This window comes from Lathyrus oleraceus, chromosome 4 (genome assembly GCF_024323335.1).
Source record: "Lathyrus oleraceus cultivar Zhongwan6 chromosome 4, CAAS_Psat_ZW6_1.0, whole genome shotgun sequence".
In the NCBI taxonomy this organism is placed as follows: Eukaryota; Viridiplantae; Streptophyta; class Magnoliopsida; order Fabales; family Fabaceae; genus Lathyrus; species Lathyrus oleraceus.
In genome coordinates, this window is record NC_066582.1 from 1,516,223 (window position 1) to 1,531,602 (window position 15,380).

Sequence of the window (15,380 nt, forward strand, 5' to 3'; positions counted from 1 at the left end):
ACAGATTGTTGCATCCGTCCAACCCCCTTTGTCTGAAAGGGAGATGGCGGACATGTTCATGAACACTCTTCAAGGCAATTATATTGAGAGATTGGCTGCTTGCCCGTCAATCAGCTTTGCAGAGATAGTAATTGCTGGAGAAAGAATCGAGAGTCTGTTGAAGATGGGCCGAATTCAAGACAATAGTGTTTCCAACCCATCAGGTCCCAAGAGACCATTTGCTGGTAACGGTTAGCGAAGAAAAGAAGGCGAGGCAAGCGTTGTGTATGCCGGCAGAGGCAGGAGTAAAGGACGCCCTAATTATTATCAAGATCAAGTGGCCGCAGTCACTATTCCAACACTTGTTCCTCAACCGCAATATCATCCGCAACAACAACCCAGGTACAACAATCAACAACAAGGAGGTAATCCGGGTCAGCAGAGACACTATCAACAACGTCTAAGGCAGACGGACCGGGTCATCGAGCCAATCCCAATGCCTTATTCAGTATTACTTCCCAAGCTGATTGACATGAATCTGGTTACATTGAGAACTCTGGCCCCACCAATCGATCCCAATAATTTGCCTAGAGGTTATGATGTCAACGTCAGATGTGCTTTTCACTCCAACGCACCTGGCCATACTACAGATAATTGCAAGGCTTTCCAGTTAAAGGTACAAGATTTGAGAGATGCCCAGGCTATCAATTTTGCTTCGGTGCCTAATGTTATCCAGAACCCGATGCCGGCTCACGGCGGGCAGAGGATTAATGCTGTTGATAGTGGGGAAACTTTGAATTTGGTTTCTGATGTGACTAAGGTGAAGACTTCGCTATCGGTGGTTAAAGACCGACTTCTGAAAGGACAGATTTTCCCGGGCTGTGGGGAAGAATGCAGAAATTGTCAAGCTGCCGAAAACGGATGTGACAGTTTGAGAAGGGGTATTCAGCAGCTGATAGATGAAGGTTGTCTTCAGTTCGATCAGGCCCGTCCGGTGAAGAATGATGTATCGACGGTGACGTTTTATTTCACTCCTGAAGAAATATATGTTCCCGAGAGACTCGCTCCGACAACAATATATTTCCCAGAAAGTACAGAACCAGCAGCGGTGAACATCGAAAGTTCAGCACCAGTCGCAATTTACTCTGACAGCCCTCAACCGACTTTGGTTGGTCCAATCACCATCACGGTACCAGGACCTGTTCCGTATGAGAAAGACAGTGCTATCCCATGGCACTATGGGGTTGATATCTACTGCCAGGGGCAAAAAGTTAACGAAGAAGACATTGACATTGGTAGCTCCGTTGTAGACAATGTTGGAGGGGTTGGTGGCTTCACTCGCAGTGGACGCCTATTTGCACCATCAACATTACGCGCGAATACTGAAGACGAGGCAGCTGCCAAGGCTAAAGGGAAACAGGTATCCACCGAAGAGGTTACTACTGAGGAAGATCCTCCTAAGACCGCATTCGAGAAGGAAGTGGATGAGTTTATGAGGATTATCAAGAAAAGTGACTATAAGGTAGTCGACCAGCTAAATCAGACACCCTCAAAGATCTCCATTCTCTCACTATTGTTGTGCTCTGAGGCGCACAGAGCAGCCTTGTTGAAAGTACTGAATATGGCCTATGTTCCACCGGAGATAACTGTTAACCAGCTGGAGTCGGTAGTTTCTAATGTAAACGCTAGCCGGGGGCTAGGTTTCACCGATAATGACCTGACACCTGAGGGCAGGAATCACAACAAAGCCTTGCATATCACAATGGAGTGCAAAGGGGTGATGCTTTCCCATGTTTTGGTTGATACAGGCCCTTCTCTGAATGTTCTTCCAAAGAAAGCCTTAATGAAGTTGGATTGCGATGACACCATCCTAACGCCAAGTAACTTAGTTGTGAGGGCTTTTGATGGCTCTAAGAGAGCTGTTTTGGTGAAGTTGAGTTGCCAGTTAAGATTGGACCGCAGGTGTTCAAGAGCACCTTTTATGTGATGGATATCCAGCCTGCCTACAGCTGTCTGCTAGGTCGGCCTTGGATTCATGCTGCCGGTGCTGTTACTTCTACCCTCCACCAGAAGCTCAAATATGAACTAGAAGGTCAGATCGTCACTGTCTATGGTGAAGAGGATATTTTTGTTAGCCACCTGTCTACATTTAAGTATGTAGAGATGGACGACGAGATGCACGAGATGCTGTGTCAGGGCTTCGAAGCCATAAACATCAATGAGGTCGCGCCCGAAGTTGTCTTTTCACCTGAGTTTGAGAAGGTCGGGACTTCTATCTCTTCATTCAAGCAAGTTGTCGAAGTGGTTAAAGCTGGCAATGCCCAAGGCTGGGGCAAATTTGTGGAGCCAGTCATCAAAGAAGACAAGTTTGGATTGGGGTATGCTCCGGGATCTCAGAAGAATGAAACCGGTACTCTCTCCAGCGGGGGTTTGGTTTCCCCCCACATCGTCAATGATGCAGATGAAGACAAGGCTGACAACGACTGCGACTTAGATAGCTGGATTCGCCCGTGTGTCCCGGGAGAAAAGCTAGACAATTGGTCGTCTGAAAAAACCGTCCGGGTTACTCTGCTGAAAGAGTGATTTTTATTGTTTTCCTTTATTACATGCATAATAAAGTCTTACACTTTGCCCGAGGTGTAACGGCTCATTTGTAGGGCCATCCATTTAGTTACGTTTCGCAATTATTTTTATCATCAATAAAGGACGGCTTTTGCAAACAATTTTGTGTTCTCTTTCTTTCAGTTTTTTTTTACTTTTTACAAAAAAAAAATGGCAATGTTTCTTTTTTCGTTTTTCCTTTCTTTCAAAAAAAAATCTCTCATTCTAAGGTAAAGCATGATCCTCCATCATGCAGAGCTGACCACTCGGATCTCACTGCTAACGACACTTCTATGGCCAAGTATGACTTCGACAATCCTATCTATCAAGCCGAAGAAGGGGCTGAGGAAGATTGTGAATTGCTTGAAGGGTTAGCCAGATTGTTGAAACAGGAAGACCGAGCTATTACACCTTATCAGGAGGTGGTTGAGACCATCAACGTTGGTACCGAAGACGACAAGAAAGAGATCAAGATCGGGGCCAGTCTACAGGCCGAGAGGAAAGACCGTTGATCATGTACTTGACTGTGTTAGAAAGGTCAATGGGTTGTGTGCTCGGTCAGCATGACGAGTCAGGTCGAAAAGAGCATGCAATATACTACCTTAGCAAAAGTTTACCGACTGTGAACAAAGATACTCATTGCTCGAGAAAACTTGCCGCGCTTTGGCATGGGCTGCTCGCCGACTAAGACAGTATATGTTGACTCACACGACTCTATTGATATCAAAAATGGATCCAGTCAAGTATATTTTTGAAAAGCCATCACTTACCGGAAAGGTTACTAGGTGACAAATGATACTGACAGAGTATGACATCCAATACACTTCACAAAAATCCATCAAGGGAAGTGTCTTGTCAGACTATCTTGCAGAGCAACCGATTGATGATTACCAACCTATGAGGTTTGACTTTCCTGATGAGGACATCATGTTTCTCAAATCGAAAGATTGAGAGGAACCACTCCCGGAGGAGGGGCGTGACCCTGAATCCAAATGGGTTATGATGTTTGATGGGGCGGTCCACGTCAATGGTCGCAAAGTTGGTGTAGTGTTGATCACACCGGAAGGGGGTTCATATGCCATTTGGTGCCAGAATAACTTTTCCCTGCACCAACAATGAAGCCGAATACGAAGCTTGTATCCTAAGACTTGAGGAAGCCGTCAATATACAGATTAAAACCCTGGATGTATAGGGGGATTCAACTTTGGTCATCAATCAAACCAACGGGAAATGGTATACACCTCAGCCTCATCTGGCTCCTTACAGAGACTACACGAGAAGATTGTTAATTTTCTTTTGAAGAAAACCAATTTGCTGATGCTTTGTTTACCTTGTCTTCGATGATTAAGGTGCTATGCTGGAACTACGTACCCAGAATTGACGTATCTCGGTCAGAGACGAATGAAGAAAGCATTTGGTTAGAAAGTGCGCCCTCGGGGGTATCAAGTCGGTGAATTGGTACTCAAAATATTTCTTCCTCCCAACACAGATCACAGGGGCAAATGGACACCGAACTATGAGGGTCCGTACGTGGTTAAAAGGATTTTCTATGGCGGAGCTTTGATGCTAACAACCATGGATGGCGAAGGATTCCCGTCCCCTATTAACTCAGACACAGTTAAAAAAAAAATACTTCGCATAAAATAGACCCGCTGGACGATAAAAAGAATAGTCCGGGCAAAAAAAGGGCATCCCGACGAACCAAAAAAAAGAGAATAAAGAGGTTCGGGCAAAAATTAGGGATATAAAAAAAGAGTACACCCGGTGAGTCGAAAACCCAAAAGGGCAGCTCAGGCAAAAATGGGTATCCCGATGGATTGAAAACCCGAAAAGGGGGCGATCCAGGCAAAAGTTAGGGAATAAGCGAATGACTGTGATTTGAGTTCATCAGTGTTATATCACCGTTTTATTCAATCCGGCAATCTTCGAAGGTTAAAGATCGACTAATCATCCACTTCAGAAAGCAAGATGAGCAGAGCGTCTTGAGGACATACGAGTCATAGCATAGTCGAAACTCAGTGGGACCCCGTATCCCCGTTGTCATTAGGATAGTTCTCTTTTTATAGCGATCACCTCTTTTCAGGGATCAGCTTCCTGATACCCTCGCCTATTCCTGGCACAAATTTTCTCCCCATTAAGAGTCGAATAATTCAGTTAAAGAGCCTCTTTATTTTTCATTTATCAGTTTGTTTGCAAAAATGTCTGAATTTTTGATAAAACGTATTGCATATGAACATAATGGTGGCTTTTGCAGATGATTTGCACAGGAAAACATTTAAAATTGCTTTGAATGTGCTTAATCCCGAACGGTGAATTCAAACCGAGTAATTCCCCCGAGGCATACGTGTATTTTTGGTTGCAGGTCACAGGAACCGGATGCCAAGTCATGAATCCTCATCCCCAAGCGGTTGACAAAGTCTCTCCTCAGCAGAGCATGTTCCCCAACAGAGTTGACAGTATCCAGACTGTCTATCCCCAGTAGAGTTGACAGTATCCAGACTATATATCCCCAGTGGAGTTGACAGTATCAGACTGTATCTTCCTAGCAACAGCGGAGTGGTTGCATAACCAACAGATGAGAGGGTGGCGTTCCCAGTGTTCATCTCATTCCCCAACAGATTATTTTTAACAGATTTGTTAATCCCCAACTTGAGGGCGATTAGCAAGTTCATATCCCCAGCAAAGGCCGTTTCCTACGACATTTCCCCAAGAAGTGTTTTCCCCACAGACTCTCCTCACAGAGCCTCGCCGAACAAAGTTTCCATAGTTGATACTCCCCCCGCAAGGTCAACTTTTCAAGCAGCCAATTTATTTTTGGTGGCTCATTGGTCCCGGCAGACGGATCATTCCCCACAGAGCATTCAAGGATTGATACAGCGATCTGTTCCCTACCGGAGTTTGCTTCCCCAAGCAGATTTCTTTTTACACCATGCATAACATTTGCATTTGCATGCATATCATATCAAGCATACACATAAGCTGATAAACAGGTTCTTCCAAGCAGACTGAAGAATTACTTTACAACCAAGGTCATGAGATCCAGCCAGAGGATCAAGCGTGAGTGATCCAGCCTGAGGGTCGTTTTGAAGATTCAGCCTGAGAATCGTTTTCCAGTGATCCAGCCTGAGGGTCATTTTGAAGATTCAGCCTGAGAATCGTTTTCCAGTGATCCAGCCTGAGGGTCATTTCAAAGATTCAGCCTGAGAATCGTGTTCCAATGATCCAGCCTGAGGGTCATTTCAAAGATTCAGCCTGAGAATCGTGTTCCAGTGATCCAGCCTGAGGGTCATTTCGAAGATTCAGCCTGAGAATCGTGTTCCAGTAAGCCAGCCTAAGGCTCAATTTGAAGATTCCCCAGTGAAGTCGCCTACAAGCTTTATTTCCCCAGCAAGCCCAAGTCTAATTGAGGAGTCGTTACAACATGTTCTAGCCCGAAGAATATGTACGAAGCCCAAAAGTGGAATATTCTCGAAGCTGCATATCTAATATGAAGGTTGGGTGTAGATTTCAAAAGAGGGTCAACCAGCGCATGCCTCAGATGCGGGATCCTAATGACGGGAATTTATCATCAAAACAATCCAGATCTAGCCAGAAGATCGAAGTAGATTCAGCCAGAGAATCGAAACAAAGAAGATCTAGTCAGAAGATCGAAAATCGCAACAATTCAGATCTAGCCAGAAGATCGAAGTAGATTCAGCCAGAGAATCAAAGGAAATAGATTCAGCCAGAGAATCGAAACAAAGAAGATCTAGCCAGAAGATCGAAAATCGCAACAATTCAGATCTAGCCAGAAGATCGAAGTAGATTCAGCTAGAGAATCAAAGGAAATAGATTCAGCCAGAGAATCGAAACAAAGAAGATCTAGCCAGAAGATCAAAAATCGCAACAATTCAGATCTAGCCAGAAGATCGAAGTAGATTCAGCCAGAGAATCAAAGGAAATAGATTCAGCCAGAGAATCGAAACGGAGGAGATCTAGCCAGAAGATCGAAGAAGATCTAGCCAGAAGATCAAAATCGTATCCAGCCCGAGGATCAAAATTAATATCCAACCAGAGGACTAAATTGAGTATAGGTTCAGCCAGAGGATCGAAACTCCAGATTAAGCCAGAGGATCGGAAGAAAAATAAACAGCACGGTGTTTTTCCGCGTTTTTGTGGTGTTCTCGGAGCGTAAATTTTCGGTCTGTCTTTGGTATTCAATCACAGCTCACCCCGTTTGTCTGATAAGCTGTTCGCTTTCATCCTACTCGGTTTAGCTGATGATTGAATATGGGCAGCTGTAACACCCCAAAATTTGCCCTCCTCATTCATGCATTCATTTAGCATTTCATATTGCATTTCATCATGTCAATCAGAATTAGATCCGAAAAAAAAAAAAAAATTAATTAATAAATAATTTTTTACAAAAAAAATAAATAAAAAAAAAAAATATATATATATATATATTATATATATATAATATATATATATATATATATATATATATATATATAACAAAAAATTTTGGACTTGGGTCTCTCTCATTTGAGCCCACAAAACCATGAAATTCAGTCTATAAATACCAAGGCTTCACTTGAGAAAAAGGAAGAGAAGCAAAATACTCTGAGGTTTCCTTGGAACAAAACCCTGGACAAAACCTGAAGAGAAACCTGACAGAGAACTCAGAGCAGCCTCCAAACCCTGAAGGGCCTCACGGGTGCAACTCAATTTCAATCAAGCTCTCCAATCAGGTTTGCCCTATTCCCATTATTTTACGCCTTCAATTTGAATGTTCTAAATGTGTGATGTATTATGAATGGGTGAAACCTATGCCTTGAATGTTTAATCACATGATTTCTGAAGTGTATGCCACAGGGTTTGAGGTTTCTGAAACCATACTGTTATCCATGAAAAAAATGCTTATGGTGTTTCACTAACCCTTTTGTTGAGTTTCTGTGAGGGCTCACATGACTTTTGCAGGGATAACTTGCGTGGTTTCCCACTTTATTTGTGGGATAACCCCTGGAGGTTCATTCCGATTACCTGTACTGACCCACTTTCTTTGATGATGTTAGCTTGGAAGGATCTCAGGGTTTCCCATTCCTCTAATTTCTGTTACTTCGGATCTTTATCCGCGTGGTACTTTTACATTTTTCCCGCATTTTACTGCTTTCCTAGCTGGAAGACCTCGATAGGAGGCAATGTTTTTGTGTTTACTTTATGCAGGTTCCTTTGTCCAGGGTTAAGAGCTATGATGTCTTATCCTCATTACCCTTTTGCATGCGCGTTCCTACAATGCAAACAAACCCTTCATTGATTTTTCTTCTCCATAACACACGTTTACTCCTTCTACTACAGGCGAGTAAGTCTCCAAAGGTCGAGCATCCGGTAGATTGCGTAGTGACGTCGTTCGTCCAAAACCCAATCCACAACCCCATAGTTAGCCGAACTATGTTTTGCTCTGATTCTCAGGCCAGATGAGATACGTAGGCATAAGACGCGATGTCTTAGCGAGCACACATCCCCCAACCCATAGGTCAGCCGAGATACGAAGACTCTGATTCTCATATTCAGATGAGATACGTATGCAGTGGATGCAACATCCACGCGAGTCATTTTCATTTAACCCCTTTTTTTAGTAAATAACACATTAGATAAACCCACACCCTTTAGACAAGAACTACAAAAGTGGATCCCGTAGAGTACTACGGATGCGTAGGGGTGCTAATACCTTCCCTTCGCATAACCGACTCCCGAACCCAAGATTTGGTTGCGAGACCCCGTCTTGTCCTTTCCTTTTTCAGGTTTACTTCGAGCGTTTCCTTTCCCTCCTTTGGGATGAATAACGCACGGTAGCGACTCTTCTGTCATTTTCTTTCGCCGGTTGTTTTTTCGCGCACTGTATTTTTCAGGTTGCACCAGGACGGTTGTCTAAAGAAGAGGTATCTACAAGTAAGAGGTATGATAACAGTTTCACTAAGAAAAAGGAAGCTGAAGCCAATGCAGTATCAATTGGGAGGCAAAGGAGGCCTCATGTCAAAAGAAGTCTGCAACCCCATCAACGCCATCATCAAGTATCATCTGTTATTCCAGTATTTTCCAACAATCAATCCATTCCAGTTCAACAACAACGTCAACAACCGCCACAACAAAGAACAAACAACTACAACAATAACACCACTAATCATCAACAACAGAATTTCAAGAGGAAGAAGGTCTCTTTCGACCCGATTCCTATGACTTATGCTGAATTATACCCATCCTTGGTTCTCAAGAACCTTCTCCAACCAAGAAATCCTCCACAGATTCAAGAACCACTTCCATGGTGGTACAAGCCAGAGCTTCACTGTGCCTTTCACCAAGGGGCTCCTGGAAATGATATTGAGAATTGTTACCCACTGAAGTACGAGGTTCAAAAGCTAGTGAAAAGTGGGATGGTGTCCTTTGAGGACCGTGTGCCTAATGTGAAAGTAAACTCATTGCCTGCTCATGATAATTCCTCTGTCAACATGGTAGATGGTTGTCCAGGAAGCTTTCGGGTGTTTGATGTGTGACAAATTTTTCGATATTTGGTTGAGATGCATAAGACCCTATGTACTATTAGTGATTGCGAGCATGATCACAACAGTTGTGCAGTCTGCAGTATGAACCCCCGAGGGTGTTCGTTTGTCAAGAGAGATATCCAAAGATTGATGGATGAGAATGTGATTCAAATCCAACAATCTAAGGATATAAATGATATCAACGTAATAGTGATAGTGTTCAAGACCCCGGAGAGGGTGGTAATTCAGTTTGATAGCAGCAGTAGCAATGCAATAGATCGGTATCACCATTAGTAACACGGTTAGCAGGTCCAGTCCCATGTGCATCAGATAAAGCTTTCTCATTTCAGTATAATGCAACTATGTTAGAGAATGGTCAAGAGGTTCCATTGCCTATGACCAGTTCTGTTGTGAGCATTGCGGATGCAACAAAGGTGACCCGTAGTGGTCATGTTTTTGGACCGGTAGTCCCGAAGAATGTAGAGGATGTATCTGTCAATAAGAAGGTTGAAGTACCTATAGTTGATCTGGTTAGTGCTTCAAAGTATCAGTCTGGCGAGTCTAGCGGTTTGAAGCCTAATGATGATGATGAGGTACTCCATTTGATAAAGAAGAGCGAGTTTAATGTGGTGGAGAAGCTGCTCTAGACTCCTTCCAAGATTTTAGTGTTGTCTCTGCTCATGAACTCTGAAGTGCACAGAGAAGCACTGCAAAAGGTATTGGAGCAAGCTTATGTGGAACATGATGTAACAGTAAACCAGTTTGATCATATTGTGGCTAACATCACTTCCTATAACAACCTGAGCTTCTGTGATGAAAAACTCCCTGGGGAGGGTAGGAATCACAATATGGCACTACATATATCGATGAACTGCAAGGAGGATGCGCTGTCAAATATGTTGGTTGATATCGGTTCTTCGTTGAATGTACTCCCCAAATCAACTCTGTCCAGATTATCATACCAAGGAGCTTCGATGAGATACAGTGGTGTGATCGTCAAAGCTTTTGATGGTTCTCCCAAGACTATAATTGGTGAGGTGGACCTTCCTGTGAAAATAGGTCCAAATGATTACTTTCCAGGTAATGGATTGTAATACCCCAAAATTTACCCTTCATTTTTCCTGAAAAAAAAAAACAGTTAAAAATAAATAAATAAATAAAATTAAATAAATAAATAAATAAAATATAACAAAATTTTTTTTGGACTTGGGTCTCCCTCATTTGAGCCCACTACCCACGAAAATCAGTCTATAAATACTGAATTTTCAGTAGAGGAAAAGACACTTGGAGTTACACTGGGAGATTCACTAGAGAAAGATTTTGAGAGAAGGAAACCTAGGAACTACTCTGCAGCGACCTTCAGGCAGCCCTGAGAAGTTCACTCCGCCTCACACAAACCCTAGTATTACTTTGCAGATCCGGCCGTACCATTCAATCTTAATCAATCTCTCTCATCAGGTATGCCTTTGTTCCTATTACTTTATGCCTTTAATTTGAATGCTCTAAATGTATGAGGTATTATGGGTGAATTTGATACCCTTTTGATGCATGTGTTTGACAAGAGGTTTAGGCCTCCTACCCTTGGTTGCTTTTTGTGAGCTTTTTGTGAATTTTGATGGAATTATTCATGTGGTTACATTTTGATTTGGGGGCAACCCTTGATTACCCTATTTTTTTGTCTCTAACCTGTTTGTTGAGTTTTTGTGAGGGCTCACATGACTTTTGCAGGGATAACTTGCGTGGTTTTCCACTTTATTTGAGGGATACCATCCGGAGGTTTATCCTGATTAATCGTATTGACTGATTTTCTTTGATGGTCTAGCTGGAGAGATCTCAGGGTTGCTAATCCTTTAATTGCTGTAACTTCGGATCTTTATCCATGTGGTAATTTTTTCCTTTTCTCGTACTTTATCGCTTTCTTAGCTGGAAGACCTCGATAGGAGGCAATGTTTGAGCCCCTTGGTGGCATTTTACTTTGAGATACATGTTTTGTGTTTTGTATTCATATCCCCACATGTAGCGCGGTTCCTTCGTCAAGGACTGCCTGTTTGCCCTCGAGCATCCCAAACCCTAAAACCCATAACACACGTTTACTCCTTCTACTACAGGCGAGTAAGTCTCCAAAGGTCGAGCATCTGGTAGATTGCGTAGTAACGTTGTTTGTCCAAAACCCAATCCATAACCCCGTAGTTAGCCGAACTACAGCTTGCTCTGATTCTCATTCCATATGAGATACGTAGGCATAAGACGCGATGTCTTAGCGAGCACACACCCCCCAACCCATAGGTCAGCCGAGCTACGAAGACTCTGATTCTCATATTCAGATGAGATACGTATGCAGTGGATGCGACATCCGCGCGAGTCATTTCTCTTAACCTTTTTAGTAAATAAACACATTAGGTAAACCCATACCCTTTAGACAAAAACCACAAAAGTGGATCCCGTAGAGTACTACGGATGCGTAGGGGTGCTAATACCTTTCCTTCGCATAACCGACTCCCGAACCCAAGATTTGGTTGCGAGACCCCGTCTTGTCCTTTCCTTTTTCAGGTTTACTTCGAGCGTTTCCTTTCCCTCCTTTGGGATGAATAACGCACGGTGGCGACTCTTCTGTCTTTTTCTTTCGCCGGTTGTTTTTTTCGCGCACTGTATTTTTCAGGTTGCGACAGCTGGCGACTCTGTTGGGGACCAAGAAGTTGACCTCTTGCTGGTCCATCTTCCCTAAGCGAGTCCCTCCTAGCTTTTGTGATTTCTTGTTCATTGGGTGTTCATGCTTTTGTACATTTATTTACTTACTTGCTTGCATTCATTTGCTGTATCTGTTGGAGCTGTTGTTTGTTTGTTGGGATGGGATGTTCTACGAGAGATAAGCCCATTACCCAGGCTTGAGTGCACACACAGGTTTTAGAGTGGATGATCATGAGGCTTGCGTGGCATGTTGCTACGTTAAGTCGTTCGTGAAGAACCACACCCAGACGAGGTTTCTTTTGGATATATTATGTCCTACGGATGTTCCGTAACGACATGATGTTCCTTTAGAAATCGTCGACTCTGGTGACCATTTCCCGAGAACTCAGTCGAGGCCTCTCCTCCGAGACGTGATTATGTTAGCTCTGGTGGGCGCATTCTCGTTGATCAATCCGAGGACCCCGAGACTGGGAACTTGCTTTAGGATGTCCTGTTGAGGGGAGTCAGTGGAGGTCTTTTATCCCGTAATAATGCCAAACCTTCAGTGGTAAACGTATTATTCGCGACTGAAGGGCTGAAGTTGACGAACTTCTGTTCTTAGAACCTACCAGTGAGGGGCGGGCTAAATTCAGGAAACCTTAACCTCCAACCAACCCGGTTTTCTGGAGCAGAGCTTTGATCTTGTATTATATTCCTCATTGGTTTTCTCTTCAGACAGTGTAACCCGACAGATGTTCAAGCAGATACAACAATCCTGATTGACATGCCACTGCACTGCATTCACATCATCACATCATTTGCATTCATATCATTTAACACATGTTTATCCATTTCAAGAGGGTTTAAATCTTCTTCTTGATTCCAGTCGGAGTTTTTCTGGTTCTCTTAAGATGGATATTGGCAGAAAGAGACTTGTCGCCTACAAGTTTCTGGTGGTCTGTCTGGAGCCCATCCAACAGTTGATGCAGTTAATGGATCCTGGTTCTCTAGAAGGATTCCGAGAGGATTACGGTCTGATTCTAAGTTTCGTCACGGTTCTTTCCAAAGATCAACATGACGCCCTATTCACACTGCTACAGTTCTATGACCCTCCATTGAGGTGTTTCACATTCCCGAATTATATCTTGGTCCCTACTCTGGAGGAGATTGTCAGTTTTCTCAGAGTTCCTATCAGGTCACAGTTATTGTTCTACAGTTCTGAGTTTCTGCCCAATCTCAGCATGGTTGCTTCAGCCACATATTTGAAGGAATCAGTCTAGAAGGCTAATATGTGTCAGAAGGGAGAAGTTAGTGGTTTTCATCTGAGCTTCTTACTGGGAGAAGCAAAGAAGAAGCTGGAAGACGGTAACTAGAGGGGTTTCAATGCTGTGTTGGCTCTTTGCGTGTATGGGATTGTCTTGTTCCCTAATGTCGCCAAATTTGTGGACATGGACGCAATACGCCTCTTCGTGTTGAGAAATCCAGTACCGACCTTGCTAGGAGATTTCTTTCATTCAGTGCACCACAGAAATAAGAATAGAAAAGGGGGATTGTTGAATTGTTGTGTGCCTTTGTTTTTTAGGTGGTTCTCACCTACCCAAATCAGGAGTGTTCGTTAATGTCAAGGACTCGTTGAGTTGGTCGAAGAGATTGATGGGGTTGAGAGCTGAAGATATTCCTTGGTGGTCCGACCGGAGCTTGCTTCGGGCAGATATTATTCATAGTTGTGGGAACTTCCCAAATGTTCCGTTGGTAGGAAGAAGAGGAGGAATCAACTATAATCCTTCTCTAGCAGTTAGACAGTTTGGATATGCTTTAAGAACTCCGCCTTTGGAAAAGGATGTGGAAGAATCTCTGTTTTTCCATTCTTCGCCTGATTTGACGGTATCCCATAAGGCAGCTGAGGCCTGGATCAAGGTAATCAAGAGAGGAAGAACCGTCCTTGGAAAAGGAGATTGTAGAACTTACCCTCGGTATGAAGAGTGGCTTCAAGGAAGAGTCGAAGAGTTTGGTCTGCCGTTCCCTATTGAAGAACCTTTGTATCCACCTACTCCTGAGCAGTCAACAATGGTGAGCCGAGAGGAGTACGACAAGTTGAAGAGTGCCATGGAGGGACTTCAAACCAAGAACTCAGAGTTAAGTGAGAAGCTGCAAGACTGTATGCATCAATTCCAGGAGGCAGGATATCAGAAGGGGGAAGCCGTCAGAGTGCAAAAGGAAGCAGAGAGGAGATTTGCTGTGGAGGCGGACTTCTTCAGGAAGACAGACGAAGCCTTGAGATCATCCAGTTCTGAGTTAAGGCGAGTCAAGCAGCAGTTAGTAGATGCTCATGGTAAATTAGCTGGGTGGCAGGAGCAATGGGATGCATTTTCAACTTCTCAGAAGGCAAAGGAGGAGGAGACAGTAGCCGAACTGACTGGTCAGATAGAGAAATTGACGACTTTGCTGAAGGGGAAAAACAATGAGCTTCTGTGCGCCCGTTCTACTAATGGCTACATCACAGATCAACTCCATGAGGCTCGAGGACAGATTGAAGAACTCAAGGTGTTGGCAGGTTTGAAGAAATCCAGACTTGAAGAGGTATTCGGAGAAGATGATGGGAATTACTACATAGAGCACATCAACGAACTGGATGGGATCATTCACAAGAGGAATCTGCTTATCCGGAATTTGACAGAATCTCCAGATCATCCCGACACGGTGGAATTACTGGATGAAGTGAGGAGCAGTCCTTATGGGTTGTATACAGGAGGCTGATCCCTGGTTTATGTTCCTCCCTTTACTTTTTGTTTTGTTGCTGTGTAGTGATAATCCACAGGCTTGTTGTGGGGATCCTCTTTTGATGTACTTTTGGCTAAGGCCCCTTTCCTGGAACTCATTTGTATGTTGGTTTCCCTTTGTTGCATCTTGATCTCAGAAGTTTATCCATGACTCAGTCTTCTCGCACTATTCGCCTGATGTGAGACTGGAATCAAGGGGGTAGAATACCTTTTGGATTTGATAAACATGGCATTGCATTTACATATTCATTGTCATATCTTGCATAACAGGTACCGCTGCAGTGTTCTCATATTGTTTGGTGTCCCACTAGCAGGATAGCTGACTCAGGCATTCACCGATACGGTACCCGAAGGAATCAACAGAGAGCGATGGAGAGCCTACAAGCAGAGCTCGCCGAGATGAAGATTCGCATGAATCAATTCATGGATTTGGTTCAAGGGGTGTCTCAAGGACAGCAGGAGCTTAGATTGTTGGTACAGAGGGATCCCCCTATTACTCAACCGGAGATGTTAGCTGATCCTCCAGCTGGAGAGGCTAATGGTCCCAATGGACCGGGGCCTATCCCGATCCCGCATGTCAACCTAGATCAACAACCCATTCAGGATGGTCAGGATGATCAGTTCCCTTTGCTTCAGGAAGACTTTGGCATGGACCCCATGTTTAGAAGATTGGAAGAGAGGTTGAAAGCAGTGGAAGGACATAATCTTCTGGGAGTAGATGTTGCTGACTTGGGGCTGGTCCCAGGTGTGAGAGTGCCACCGAAGTTCAAAGTTGAAATTCTAGTTATCAGACTTTGGATGTCACACGGGTTGTTATGACATCCAATTCTGC